Source organism: Pleurodeles waltl, chromosome 9 (assembly GCF_031143425.1).
Source record: "Pleurodeles waltl isolate 20211129_DDA chromosome 9, aPleWal1.hap1.20221129, whole genome shotgun sequence".
Lineage (NCBI taxonomy): Eukaryota > Metazoa > Chordata > Amphibia > Caudata > Salamandridae > Pleurodeles > Pleurodeles waltl.
In genome coordinates, this window is record NC_090448.1 from 808,016,247 (window position 1) to 808,030,650 (window position 14,404).

Below are 14,404 nucleotides of genomic sequence, written 5' to 3' on the forward strand. Positions count from 1 at the left end.
CATTTGTAATTGTAAGTTAAGTGTTTACTTGTGTGTAAATATAAAGTATATGAAAAGTACTGAAGTGTGCTTTGCAGAATTCTGAGTTTCTAACCCGTACCTCCACCCAAAATAAGTACAGCACTGTTCTACCTTCCTACCCTGAAGGTGAAGGTTCTAAAAAGGTGTACTAGGCGCTCTACTTGGGTGAAACGGTAATGTAGTCCTAGGGCATCAGAAACTAAAGGCTTCAACTGTCACACTTGGAGCGTGGTTATCCATGACTGCCCTGAGAACCCTCCGAACCATTGTCCACACTCTCACTTGAATTTTAATGGAGGTGCATAATTATTGACCAATGCCGCACACAAAACCATCCCTGTTACTTCCATCTCCTTCACTGCCTCATATTGTAGCATCACAAACTTCAATACTTGCTAAGCTGTCCGCAGATGAAAAACACAGTATTAGCGCATCATGCCAGCAGCAGGTGGGCTAGTACAATGCATCATGACCCCTTGGGTTTCTCTACTCTTAAGATGCCCAGCTGCATCCAAACGTAATGATGCAGTGACATATGGAGTGCGCTGGTGGGTAGGGTTGCAGTGAACAAATAGCCGAGACACTGTGATGTGCTCCCTGCCTCTCCCCCAGCAGTGATCACGGTATATATTGTTCTGGCCGCTGCTGGGCTTCCACTAAAGTTTCAAATCCTAAGTCCCAGTGTAGAATAACCGAGGTGGGTGGGGTCTTTGCTGTGGTATGCTGATGTGTGAGTATGGCACTTTTTAGTGCAAGTGGTTGCACATGCTCTTTCAACCAGTAAAGCTCAAGAATGATAAGGCTGTTATTAGCGTATGGGTCCATAAAGGAAGAGTGCCAGCTATCCTCTGAAATATGTACCTCAGGGATGATCACTACAAGTATGTTCTTTTCTGGGTCTCTCAAATTGACCCACAATATCAAACTCTTACTCAGTTCCTCGCTTGTCGAAACAACTCATGGCAACCATTCTGATACTTCGACTAACTCAATCACATTTGCTTTCATCAACAATTGAAGGTCCTTCTCCAAAGGTTCCTTCAACAAATTCAGGACATGTCAGCACTTGGGCATTACTGGTTTGGCATCTTTCTTTATTGTAATTTTATGTTCAAATTATTAGAGTAAGCCAAGACTTTTACTGAACATCATGGGAATCTGGTTCACAAATATTTTCCTCCCTCTGGAGAATGTGAAACCAATCTTGCTTGATCGTTTGCACGGGGATCTAGAGTTATTGCTAAATCATGTTAATGCATCTAGCCTGTCTCCCATCTTAGCCACACATACCTTCCTAACAGTACATCTCCCATGGGAACAATTTTAATGCGTAACATAGCAACTAAGTCAATCTTCATTTTCTTTAACTTTACAGATTTATGTTGGATTCCTCTAATTCTCACACTGGGTCCTTTAACTCCTTCTCCTCTCAAACGTCATGTCACTGACAAGGGCATACAAGGCCAATAATCTATAATCTTAATTAATACCACCATACTTTTCTTCTCATCCACCACCACTTCACATTCAGGAATGTCCAGGTCTTCCACAGCAACTGCTCACTTGCTTACTTGCAATACAAACCTCTTCACGTATCACTGCTCTGCATGTTGGGTCTTCTCTGTTCTGCACACCATGGCATAGTGCCCTTTCATTGCACACAACACAAATCCACAGATGTCCAAAACATTCACCCACACTTAAATCATCCGAGTCTGTTGCCATTAACAGTTTTTTTAACACACCCCATTTATTTACCACCTTTTTCCTACTTTATCTCACCTATTTACTTAATAATATACGCAACCATCTCTCTTCATCTCTTTCACACACCATTCGGTGCACTTTACACTTCTAAGTATTGCAACAGCTTAAGTTAATTTGATTTTTAGGTAATATTTTCTTCTTTATCTTAGATTATCAGTGCATCATAACAGTTGGTCTCGAATGGACGACTCGCTGAATTCTCTAAATTGATATGTGCAAGCCAAGTTCCTTAAAGTTCCCCCATCGTTTCCAGTCTTTGGCATGCCAAATAATTTGTGGCATCCAAGCATTTAATTCTGAGTCCAAAATGTGCTTCCAACATTTTGACAGTCATTTAGTGTATACATCATGTGTGCCACATCTTCCACACCCACTGTCACTAAAAATGAAAAAGAACACACATGAGCACTGTGATGTTTCAGCCAGAGGACATTGGAGAGAACTATAATCAAAGTAGAAGGTCAAGAGCTAGTCTGCAAAAACTGCAGAAGGGAGAATGATTGGCCATCTGGCCTTACCCAGCTAACAGAGACTAAACGGGCTAAGCATGCCTAAGAACCTCCCTGAAAGGCTTGTCTCCTGCGAAAAGCTTAAATGAGGTTGGAGTGCACTGCAACTACCAAGGGTTCAGTGGACATGTAGCTTTTCAACTCTGGTTTTTCATGCTGTAGGTGGAGAGCAGTGAAGGGTGAAGGGAGAGAAAGGGTTTCAGTGAGGAATTTCAAACTAGGACCCACATTGTCAGAAATTCTCGCTTTCTGCTAAACAAATTACACAAGTCCTTACCACAATATATCACACCAGTGACAAAGCGCCTTCCGTCGAGCATCTAGCTATTAGGGTGCATCGAACAAATATGGCATAAAATATTTTGGTCTGAGACTTTAAAGTCCCTGAAAATGTTAAGATTCTCCAAAATGATGCTCTGAGGAGCTCACACAACTCTGACCCTACAATTATTCACAGACTAGCAAACATATGTAAGTGATAATTCGCCATCAGCAGGCAATTCAGATATGCATCTTTATCTGCCGCACCCAGGCCACACCACAACTCAGTCGGCAAGCCTCCTCACTATTATCAACTATATCTAATTTCTTGGTTGACAGCCACCATCGGTTTTGATGGCCATTCACCAAAGTTGTAACTTTTTTTTTCAGGAACAAAATCGCACCTTGGGAGTATTCTTATGGGATCGGACGGGTTACTGCCATCATTTTCCTGGCACTGAAATACAGAAAGAAACCTCATACTGCCTGATCTAAATAGAGTGGGCAGTGTGATTTACTTTACAATGGCTGCCCCAACTCCACTGGGCCACTGGAGTGAGCTTTGCATCGACGGAGCCAACATGAGCTTCGCTGACTGAAAGCTTATAGTCCATCCATCTTTAAATGAGGTGGGCAGACATAGAGTTTGGTGGACAGGTTGCTCTGTTGCATTTGTGACAGAGTTCACTGGCTGCCAAACTCTAAATCAGTCCCATAGAGTCTTATTTTAAAGCCAATAGAAGGTCTGAGTCCTGGAGAAGAGACCCAACACTCCCCTTTAGCCCTCAATTGAAAGTAATTTAATATTCAGCTCCATTTTTCGTCAAACCTAGCTTAGTTTTCTAATACCGATTCCTGGAACAATAAAACGTTCGTGCATCTTTTATTCTTCCCTAGGAGTCCTGCCTTCTTAATATGCCACTCCTCAGAGGTCTGGCCAGCGTGTTTTGAAGTTCAGTTACCTGGAGGATATTACACATTGGTTCAAACGCGTACCATTATGGTGGAGATAGCTCAACTGGTCTCATTGTAGGGGCAACTAAACTGTGGAGCCTCTAGAGTCTGTGATTGTGAACCCAGGCTCTCCTGGATACGTTTCAAATGAGCTGCATGTTCCTACATAGTCTATGACTCAAATATTCATCTAATGCAGCTGTGCTGCTTCGCATTATCTGTAGGTCAGGGAGACCCCAGGACTACATTTATTGCACCTGTTCACTCAGATATATTGGCCCAACATACCAAGAACAAGACATGCAGGACATTTTGGCGCATTTAAATGTAAAAAACAATTGTTCTCTTTTTGTGCACAGAGAAAAATACTTTCCTGCGAATGACACAGCATTGTCTGCCATTTTCAACGGATAATATTAAGTTACTCATATCCCTGTTGGGCTGCCAAAAGTATGAGGCGAGAGGGAAAACCGGTTTGGTCGCTTTGGTTTGCCTGAAACAATGGAATGTGCCACGCTAAGGCTCTGGGTCTGGCATCGGGGCTTTGCTATGTAAATATTTCAAACAAGCTTCGGCAGTGGCAATAGATCTGGCCAACAAGCGAAAGCGTCTCTTCTGACTTTAGTGGGTTTAGATACTCAAGTCACAGCTCATGCACACTGCCACTCACCCTTGCACTGATACATTCAAACTCCCTCGGCTGCCCCACATGTGCATTTACCCACATGCAACACACAACAAAACACACAAAACTCAACATGTGCAAGATAAATGAAGAGTAAAGAAAAAAAAAATAACATGCTGCCACCTAAACATGTAAGACATATCCCTGCGATAACAAGTACAATTGAATAAGTAACGGGAGGCCATCTTACAAAGGTACTGTACATAGTGTATCATTGTTTTGAAGTTCTATCAAGGCTGCATCATTTACAACCAATGCCTTGGTCATCTTGTAATAGTAAAACAATGGTACACTTTGGACCGGACCACTGGAATTATGCAATTCTGTGGCCATAGTGCTTTCTGCATAATTATGGATTTGCTCCATTTGACACATAATTGATCATCTCCTGCACTATATGCCTATTGTAACCAAATAAATGTTTCTACCTCAAACAGATCAAAAGTTCCTGAAATTGCGGCTACTTGTGTTGGCAGGCTGTGGAAAGTCCTATGCGAAGGCTGGCTGGTCATCTTTCAGCTGCTTTTTACTGTACTTAGATGTTAAACTGGTATTAATACGATTAAGCCTTTGCCCTTTCAGTGTTGATAAATGACAAAAAAATGATGTAAAACGATCACAAAATTTGTCGCATTGTCAAATAATTGACGCATAATTTAGTCAAACCTGCCCCACATGATGTGTTCCTCCCCGTTGCACAATTTGAGCAGCCCTGATTATGGACAATGGGTTGACTAGTTTAGAGGCAGTGGCCCTCACAGGACGCATCGAACCGCAGATGAAAAGCATGACAAGAATGCGGCCTGTTAGCACTTTCCAACAGGTTGTTATATGCTCTGTAAAATGAAAATAAAAAGCGAAGGCAAGAAATAAAAGTGGAAATACAAAAAGAGGACATGAAAACAATTTTGACATAGAAATGCTGTTTGTGGATGAATGTTGATTAAACATTACAAAAAAAGAAAGTTTTTCACTGACCCGTCAAGTGGTGGCAAAGGAAAAAGGTGTGTCTCAAAATGTTGATTTGCTATGTTTATTCCCACAGAAAACTTTGCTCTCTGATACAGACAAAACAGATGAAATCAGAAAACATGCTCTTTGTGATTAAGTGTACATCCATCCAGCAGTGTGAGAAATTAGCATTTAAAGAGGTGCTTGGTGTGGTCATGAAGGGGTTAAAAGCGTAGGTACATCTGGATGGATGATTGCCTTGTAGCCCTGTGGTGCCACAAATGTAAAAAAGTCAGGACTTCTGATTGGCTGATGGAATCTTTTCCCTCGTCTGCCATTTTGTTTTCACAGGACCACCCCAGGTCCTTTGGTGCTGAGAGATCTGATTGGCTAGCTGCATCTCTGAACAAAATGTTGCAATTGCTACTACAAGATTCTGGCATCTGGTACCTGTGTTCTGAAATTGTTTTTAAAAAAAGGAGTATGAGGGGCTTGCTAGGGACACACTGTCCCCTGGGCCCTTTTGGCGGGGGGACCCAAGGGGACCCCCTCAGGCCTTAACTTTTTTAAAGTAATTTTTCCTGTGTCGTAGATACTGCAATACTCACATGGGACCCAGCAGAGACCACTAATGAGGACCAGCGGAATTCCATTGTAAGCCACTGCTCAAAGTTGTACCCCTCTGTTTTGCAGTATTGTGCAATTTACACCAGTGAACCGCTATACCGTGGGGTAAACCTATTCAGTAGTTTCGGAGTTTTTAAGGGCAGAAAAATATAGATATCTAGTGACGCCAATCCTTCGCAGATGTGTGAGTACCTGCGGATCCCAGCAAAAAGCAAGGCCATGTCTGGCTGGCTACAACTTGAAAGGTAAGTTGAGGCTGCCATTTGTTTCTTGACAGGGCCCAGGGGAGCAAACATAAATAAAAACACACATAAGGATTCAGGATAAAGGTACCGTGGCTCCACAGGACACATGGAGAATCCTCTGAAGGACACCTCATGGGCCAAAAATTGACCAACTGTTTGGGGGGGGGGCTGATCTGCGGATCCACCACGAAGCACAGTGTGCCCCCCAGTGTAACTTGGCAATGGATCCGTAGCCCAATGGAAAAAAAAACCTCACACACCATACCCCTACTGCGCACAGTGGAAAAACATCAACCTAACTATAAGGCCCCTGTAACCTTGAGCTTTTTCAGTGAAATATATATAAATATATATTTATATGTATATATCTGTATGTGTATGTATACATATATATGTATATATGAATCTCCAAGAACTCCTGCCCCAGTACACAACCTTCACCTCCGGACGAATCCAAAAAACGGCACAATCCGGTACACAAACTTGCCATTAAAATGGTTTTCTTCATTCCATAATTATGAAGTGCAAAGTGCGAGGTGCCAAATAAAGAGACCTTGCCTAAGCGTTTCAGCAAAAGCCTTCGACTGGGCCATCTCATGGTGCAGTGCAAAACAGCAATTTAAAAAGAACATACTCCATTTTTTTCTTTTGTTACTTTTAAAAAAAAAAAAATCCTTTTCTAGTATACCCACACCATTAAGTAACAGAGCACACACACATACAGAACGTATAACAACAAATATTCACATCTTTGCTTCATGCAATTTTTCTCACTCGGTCAATCTCTTCCCATAGAAAATGAAGTTTTTTTCTTTCTTTTGATCTCAATAATTGTCTAGTCCCTCCTGTTCACATTCCCATAATACAGTGTACTTGATCATATGATCATGATATAATGCATCCGAAATAAGATATGCAGAAATCTCTAAAGGATAATAGCTAATATATCTCTTTCCACAGTTGTCATTCCAAACAGATCAACTGTCCTCCCCATTGAGTCAGGCTGTCATCGCCTAATATTAATGGTAATAAAGTATAATCAATATAACAATGACAATTCGACCCAATCAGGACCTGAATCCCAGAAGTAATTAATCAACAACCTAAGTTAGTGGAAATGACAATAATCCTGCTATATCCCTTGATTTTAATACGGTAAAGTACTGATTTACCCAAGACTCCATTCCCCATGCCTTCTATTCAATGAGCAGTTCATCTCATATCCACATGCAAGTGCATGATCATGTGTAACCTTTATGGAGCGTATAAGCTAAAGATTACAGCGACCTAGATATTCCAGACAATATTCGTATAATTATGGTCAATCCCTGAGATCACAGGAGCACAGATGTTCCAAATAATATCAATATAACAATAATCAATCGCTGAGCAATAAATCCCTAGATCAGATAGAAGATTCCTTCTCCAGTTCTATCTTAGGTTCATAAATGTACATACAGATCAGTATCGGTATTTAAACACCAGGGTATTTCTGTTCCAATTGTCTTAATTAACCTCGACTCCGCCCTCCTGAGGATCAATTCGCAATCTCCTTTTCTTACATTCATCCTTACATGCTGAATTCCATAGTATCAGAGATCCTTATATTCTCCGTTATGCTGTTCCCAAACATGCTTGGCAACAACATAAGAAAAGTCTTTGTTGGCTATTGCTCTTAAATGTTGTAATATACATAACATCAACTTATTTACAATACTTCCTATGTATCTCTTGCCACAGCCACATTCAAGGGAGTAAACTACAAATGGGGTTTCACACAATATCCATTCTTTGATCTTCCTCATTGAACCATCAAAGCATTTAAACTATGTCATATTTTTACCATACCAACATGTCTTGCATTTGGTGCATTTAAAAAATCCCTCTATCTGCAGCCAATTTCTTGTCTCACTCCTTTGCAGAGGTAGGTAACTTTTGACCAACAAATCATTAAAAGATTATTTTTTTTGTACGTGATTCTAGGATGCTCCACCATCCATTCTCTCAACACTTTATCTTTCTTTATAATTTTCCAACTCTTCCTCAGGGCTGTCTTAATTTTCTTATCTGAGCAATTAAAATCCATGATATAGCTGATGGTTTGATTTAGGTCACTTACCTTAACACTTTCATTCTTTGAGATTAACAGATCCTCCCTATCCTTTTTCAACGCTCTTTTCATTGCATTCTCCAATAAGGATATTGGGTATCCTCTTTTAACAAACCTCTGAAACATCTCTCCACCTTGTATTTTGAAGTCATTTGATTCAGAGCAGTTTCTCCTGGCTCTCAAAAACACTCCATATGGTACACTCCACTTAAGTGCTTTAAGATGTGAGCTGTTGGCAAATAAAATACTGTTGCACCTGGTGGGTTTGCGATATAACCTTGTACAGATTTTGTCACATTCAATGTACATTTCAATATCCAACAAAATTATTTTTTCTTTGCTTATCTCAGATGTGAATTGTAATCCAAATGGATTATGCTTTAACAAGTTTATGAACATCTCCAATTCACCTTGTTCGCCTTCCCAGATTAGAAATAAATCATCTATATACAGGACCCAGAGAATGACTTTGTTTAGGACTTCCACATTTTCCTCTGTCCACACATGTTCACTTTCCCAGTAGCCCATCATGAAGTTCGCATAGGTTGGAGCAAAATATGTTCCTATAGCTGTCCCTTTCCTATGAATATAACGTTCTTCTTCAAAAAATGAAAATGTTGCTAGTGAGACAGAACTCCATCATTTCTAACAGCATTTGTGTGTGATCCCATAAACTTAATGACCTACTGCGTAGAAAGTGTGCACAAGCTCTTAAACCATCCTCATGTTTTATTGAGGTATACAGTGACACCACATCAATTGTTGCCATTACATATTCTTGTCTCCGGTGTGTGCCAATAATCCGTTTTAAAAAATCCATGGAATCCCTGATTTAAGATGGAAGTGCCATCACACATGGGAACAGGAATATGTCTAATTATCTTGATGCATTCTCCAAGACCGAGTCACATGAATTTACTATTGGACGACCTGGGGGATTAACCAGACTCTTGTGTATTTTGGGTAACACATATATTGTTGGTGTTGTCGGATATCTTTTTTCATACACATGAGTTCCTTGTCTTCTAGCAGGCCCATTTCATGCCAATTATTCAATTTATCATGAAATTTCTTCACAATTTCACTTGTTGGATTCTCCTGCAATTTCTCATAGTTGCCCTAAATCGATACTTGCCTTCTAATATTTTTGTCCTTTTGTAAATCCCGCAGTGCCCACCAGTCGTCTTTGGTCATGTTGGATGTACCCCCATGATGTTTTTGTTTTTATTTCCTACGAATATCTCTCAGGTCATCGGCCATTAGTTCCTGGAACATTTCAACTTTATTGCCTGGTGGTAACTGGGGCAGAATCTAGATTTTCATTTGCATCCACTCACTTCTGATTTATCAATGTCCACTCCCATTTCCATGCATAACTGCCTATCTGACAGCACTCCCTCATGCTCCATGGGCATCATACGTGCTTCCTGTTCTAACTCCCATACAGCCCGTATTAGGGTAATATCATTCATCGTCAAATTCGACATAGGCTGAGATGGTCTTGTATCCCTCCTTCCAGGTGGCAATACTCACATGGGACCCAGCTGAGAACACTAATGAGGACCAGCGGAATTCCAGTGTAAGCCACTGCTCAAAGTTGTACCACACTGTTTTGCAGTATTGTGCAATTTACACCAGTGAACCGCTATATCATGGGGTAAACCTATTGAGTAGTTTTGGAGTTTTTAAGGGCAGAAAAATATAGATATCTAGTGACACCAATCCTTTGCAGATGTGTGGGTACCTGCGGATCCCAGCAAAAAGCAGGGCCATGTCTGCTGGCCGCAACTTGAAAGGTGAGTTGAGGCTGCCATTTTGTTTCTTGACAGGGCCCAGGGGAGCAAACATAAATAAAAGCACACATAAGGGTTCAGGATAAAGGTATCCTGACTCCACAGGACACATGGAGAATCCTCTGAAGGACACCTCATGGGCATTGCCCAATTTTTTGGGGGGCTGATCTGCGGATCCACCACGATGCACAGTGTGCCCCCCAGTGTAACCTGGCAATGGATCCGTAGCCCAATGGAAAAAAAAAATCTCAAACACCATACCCCTACTGCGCACAGTGGAGAAATATCAACCTAACTATAAAGACCCCGTAACCTTGAGCTTTTTCAGTGCATATGACACGATGTTCATACCGTGGCTTCTGACGATGGCAAGAGGGGCCATGTATACATTGAACAGTGTTGGACTCAGTAAGAAACCTTGGGGGACTCCACAGTTGACTCCTGTGGGTCTGGAAGTGTAGGGATGGGGTCTGACTCTCTATGTCCTCCAGGACAGGAAGCAGTGGATCCATTCCTGGGCACTTTCGCAGATTCCTATGTTGTGGAGTCTGGTGCGCAGAGTGCTGTGGGAGACTGTCTTGAAAGCTGCTGAGAGGTCGAGGAGTATGAGTGCTGCTGCATGGCTACGGTCTAGGAGTAATCAGATGTCGTCGTGGCTGCCAGGAGTGCTGTCTCTGTGCTGTGATTGCTGTGGAAGCCAGACTAGGAGCTGTCCAGGGACTTGTTGGCCTTGATGAAATTCCGTAGTTGTGCATTGATTGCTTTCTCTAGTACTTTGGTGGGGTAGGGTAGCAGCGGGATGTGCCGGAAATTCTTTAGTTCTGATGGGTTGGCCGAAGGTTTCTTCAAGAGAGGGCGTATTTCAGTGTGTTTCCAGTCCTCGGGGAAGGTTCCCACTCTGATGGAGTAGTTGATTGTATTACAAAGCTCGGGCGATGGATGCACTGGCTCTGATGTATATGTTGTGCGGAAAGGGGTCCAAGGGGGCTCCGGAGTGGGTGCTGTTCATGGTGTTGACTGTTTCCTCTGTGGTGAGCGTGGACCAGTCATGGATGGTCTGGGCGGGTTCTAGGGGGGTGGGTTGGTCGCAGGTTCCAGTGACAGGAAGCTGTCGTAGATGTTTTGGATCTTGTGGTGGAAAATGGGGGTGAGTTTGTCACAGAGATCCTGTGACAGAGGGATGCTGGTGGTTTTGTAGGGGGGATCTGTGAACTTGTTGATGACTGAGAAGAGTTCCTTCAAGTTGTGTACGGAGGAGTTTATGTGCTCCCGGAGTGCGTCCTTCCTTGCGTTGTTGATTTTTCATTGGTGGGCGGCGGTTGCAGCATTGAATGAGTCGAGGGCTCCTTGCGGGATTGGCTGTTCCTCCATTTTTTCTCTAAACACCTGTGGGTACGCTTTGATTCTTGGAGTTCGGTGGTGAACCAGCTGGCCTTCTTAGGTACGCGTATGGCCGATGTCAGCCAGAGAGGGGCTAAAGTGTTGGCGCATTCGGTGATCCATGTGTTGAAATTGCGTGCTGCTGTGTTGGCGTCGTCAGAGGGGGGAGGGAGGGATTTGGCGAGCGATGAGGTGAGTTGCTTGTTGGTGATTTCATTCCATTTCCTGTGGGAGGTCCTAGAGGTGCGGGTGCGGCTGCTGAGTGCGGTGATTGTGAAGTGTATGCAGCGGTGGCTGGTCCAGTCTGGGGTGGAGATGGTCTCAATGGTAATCCGGTCACTTGAGAGGTGAAGATGGGGTCCAGTGTGTGTCCTGTGATGTGTGTGGGTGTGGAGACCAGCTGTCTGAGGCAGAGGGTGGCCAGGTTGTCGAGTAGAGCGGTGGTGTTTGGGTCAGTGCGGTCCTCAAGGTGAAAGTTCAGGTCATAGAGGAGGAGGTAGTCGACTGATGCCAGGGCCTGGGAGGTAGCGATGTCTATGACGTCGTATATGAAAGCTGGGTGGGGGCCGGGTGGCCTGTTCACCAGGGTGCCACAGATGGAGGAGTTGTGGTTGGAGTAGACCAGTAAGTGAAGGTGTTCCATGGTGGTGCAGTGATTTTCTTGTATGGCCTTGACACATTAGTGAGGACTTGTGTATGATGGTGAGTCCTTCACTTGGGCGGGAGGGCCGGTCCCTCATTAGGATGCTGTAACTTTCGGGAATGGCGATGGCGATTTCTGGACCCGAGGTGGGGTTGGTCCAGGTCTCAGTAAGGAAGGCGATGTCTGGTAGGGTGGTGTCGATCAGGTTGCAGAGTTCGGTGGCGTGTGTGTGGAGGGTGCGGATGTTCAGGAGCAGGCAGTTGATGGAGTTGTGGAGTTTGTTGGTATCTTTGTGTGGAAAGAGTACCTTTGGTTTGTTGAGGTTGGCACTGAAGTTGCAGTTCCTGCAGGTGAAAGGTCCGTGGGTGTCCTTGAGGGAGATGGTGCAGCAGTTGTTGAGACGTCCGGTTTTGAGGCGGAGGAGGGTCTCGGAGTCGTAATGGAGGCAGTCCAGAGGGTAGTTTAATGGAGATCCAGGGTTCCTGGCGCTGGGCGTGGTCCAGGCGCAGACGGGCTTGCCTTTGGTGCACCTTTGGCACGCCAAAGTCACTGCCGCCGTTAAGAAGGGGAGTGGGGTGGGGAGAGCAGTCAGCTTGGAGGCGGGAGGGCGGGAAAGATGCTTCGCGGGGGCAGAAGGAGAGAGGAGAAAGGAAAAAGCACTAGGGAAAAACGAGGGATGATAGAAGATAAAGGCAGAAACTACAAGAGTGAAAGAGCGACAGAGAGAAGAAAAGAAAAAGATTAGAGCTCAGGAAAAATAATATTTTGTCTAGGTTCAAGGAGTTCAAAATAATCAGATCAAGATAATCTACCAGCTGACTCTATACCCTCCAGATGCAATATCCAAAAGCAACATCCTAGACAATTTCAGGCACAATCATCGCACCTTGATTTGTTAGATCACTTCTTGAAGGAAGAAAGCCCTTGTCTGTAGAGAAGTACAGTGCCACTAGTAAGAGGTCCATGAAGATCCTAGTATGTGAAGGATAACACAACACGCCTAACTACGTTCAAGCAGAAGGTAAAAAAACATAAAACGTCCCTGTGAAACCCCACGCTTAGACAAAAACTAAAATACCACAACCACACTTCATATGTCTGTCAATTAGCAGGAGCCATGGCCATACCACACACAGAAACCTACCTTCTAGGGAACCTTTGGCAGAACACTCCACAACGGGACTGATTTCTCTTCCTTAAAGTGCGAAGAGGTAGAATAACTGGAAACCATGAGCAGATTTTGGGAGGTTTTACCCCCTGTCAGTCTTATGACAGAAACAACTTTACTGTTTCCAACGATGGACCTATACACCGAGCAGACACTGATCCCGGCGCCGAGACTTTCTGCCATGAGAGAGGGATTTGCAGCAAGTGAAAAAGAAAGAAAGAACAGACTGGAAACAAAGAGTGAGACAACTAGAGAGAAGATTGCACACGCATAACTAAATAACACAAAAAAACGAGTACTTAGGAATAGTGTATATGCCGCCCTCCAGTCAGGGCCTTTTTACACACAAAGGAGCAAGGTAAACTATTTAAAAAAGCAACGCCTCTTGCAAAAAGAGGCCGTTTTTAACTTTAAAAAAAAGCCTTGCGAAAGCATAAGCACATAAGTCAACATGAGTGTAGGCTGGGAAAGGCAGAGAGGTCTTCTCACACACACACCCTGACGTGATAAGAGTCAGTCCATCACATTCCTCACACACCCTCGGTGCCTGGGCTTGTGCCAGGAGCACATTCCTTTCTGCTGAACAAGGGTCATCAAACAAGCTCAGATGACTGGGTCAAAGACAAGACAGGCTTGGAGGGGAGAAGAGAGGGAAGAGAAACCATTTACTAAATCTGCATTAGGCACTTTAACGGCTATGAATGAAGCTCACGTTCGGCCTGATAATTCGGAGCAGAGGAATATCACTCAGTGACCCTAAATGCATGCAGATGTTTGATCTACATCTCGTACATGCATTCTGCCCTATTAACATGTTTCGTGGCATTTTTAAGTCTTTTCTTACTGTTCGAATGTTTGGTTAAGAAGATATGCCACTGACATGAGACGTGGAACACAGGAGGCGGGAAACACTCACCTACTACAGAATGTGCACTTACTGATTGTTATTCAATGATATCTGAGACACAACGGGTTTGGAATGAAATGGATTTTGAAAAGTTTATGCAACTCTCGGTTATGCATAGAAATAAGCATTGACAGAGCCAAATAGTCTGGCATTGGCTGCCGATGCTTGTTTTGTTACCTACATTGCTTTTATAACATTTTATTGTTGAGAGAGCTGCTAGCTCCCTCCAACATATATATTAAAAAATCGCCTAAAAGTGAAAATATTTTTAGCCTCAAAAAGCACACATTGTGAAAGAGGCCTCCTGCTTCCTAGAAACTACTTTGTGTGCGGATGTTTTTCTTGTGAGAGAGCTGAAGTCAGCCAATGGCTGAGGTGGAGTG

General features: G+C 43.3%; 1 protein-coding gene across 2 annotated transcripts in view; it reads right to left on the bottom strand.

The window, feature by feature from the left end:
• LOC138260009 (cdc42 effector protein 2-like) overlaps nt 1–14,404 on the bottom strand; it is a 72,166-nt gene that overhangs the window by 23,965 nt on the left and 33,797 nt on the right. The window contains exon 1 of one of the 2 annotated variants that reach the window (XM_069208069.1): nt 8,140–8,159. The exons of the other annotated variant lie outside the window; for it this stretch is intronic. The gene's annotated coding sequence lies outside the window, so the exon portion shown is untranslated. Of the gene's footprint in view, nt 1–8,139; nt 8,160–14,404 lie in introns of those variants that run through there. 2 annotated transcript variants of the gene reach the window in all.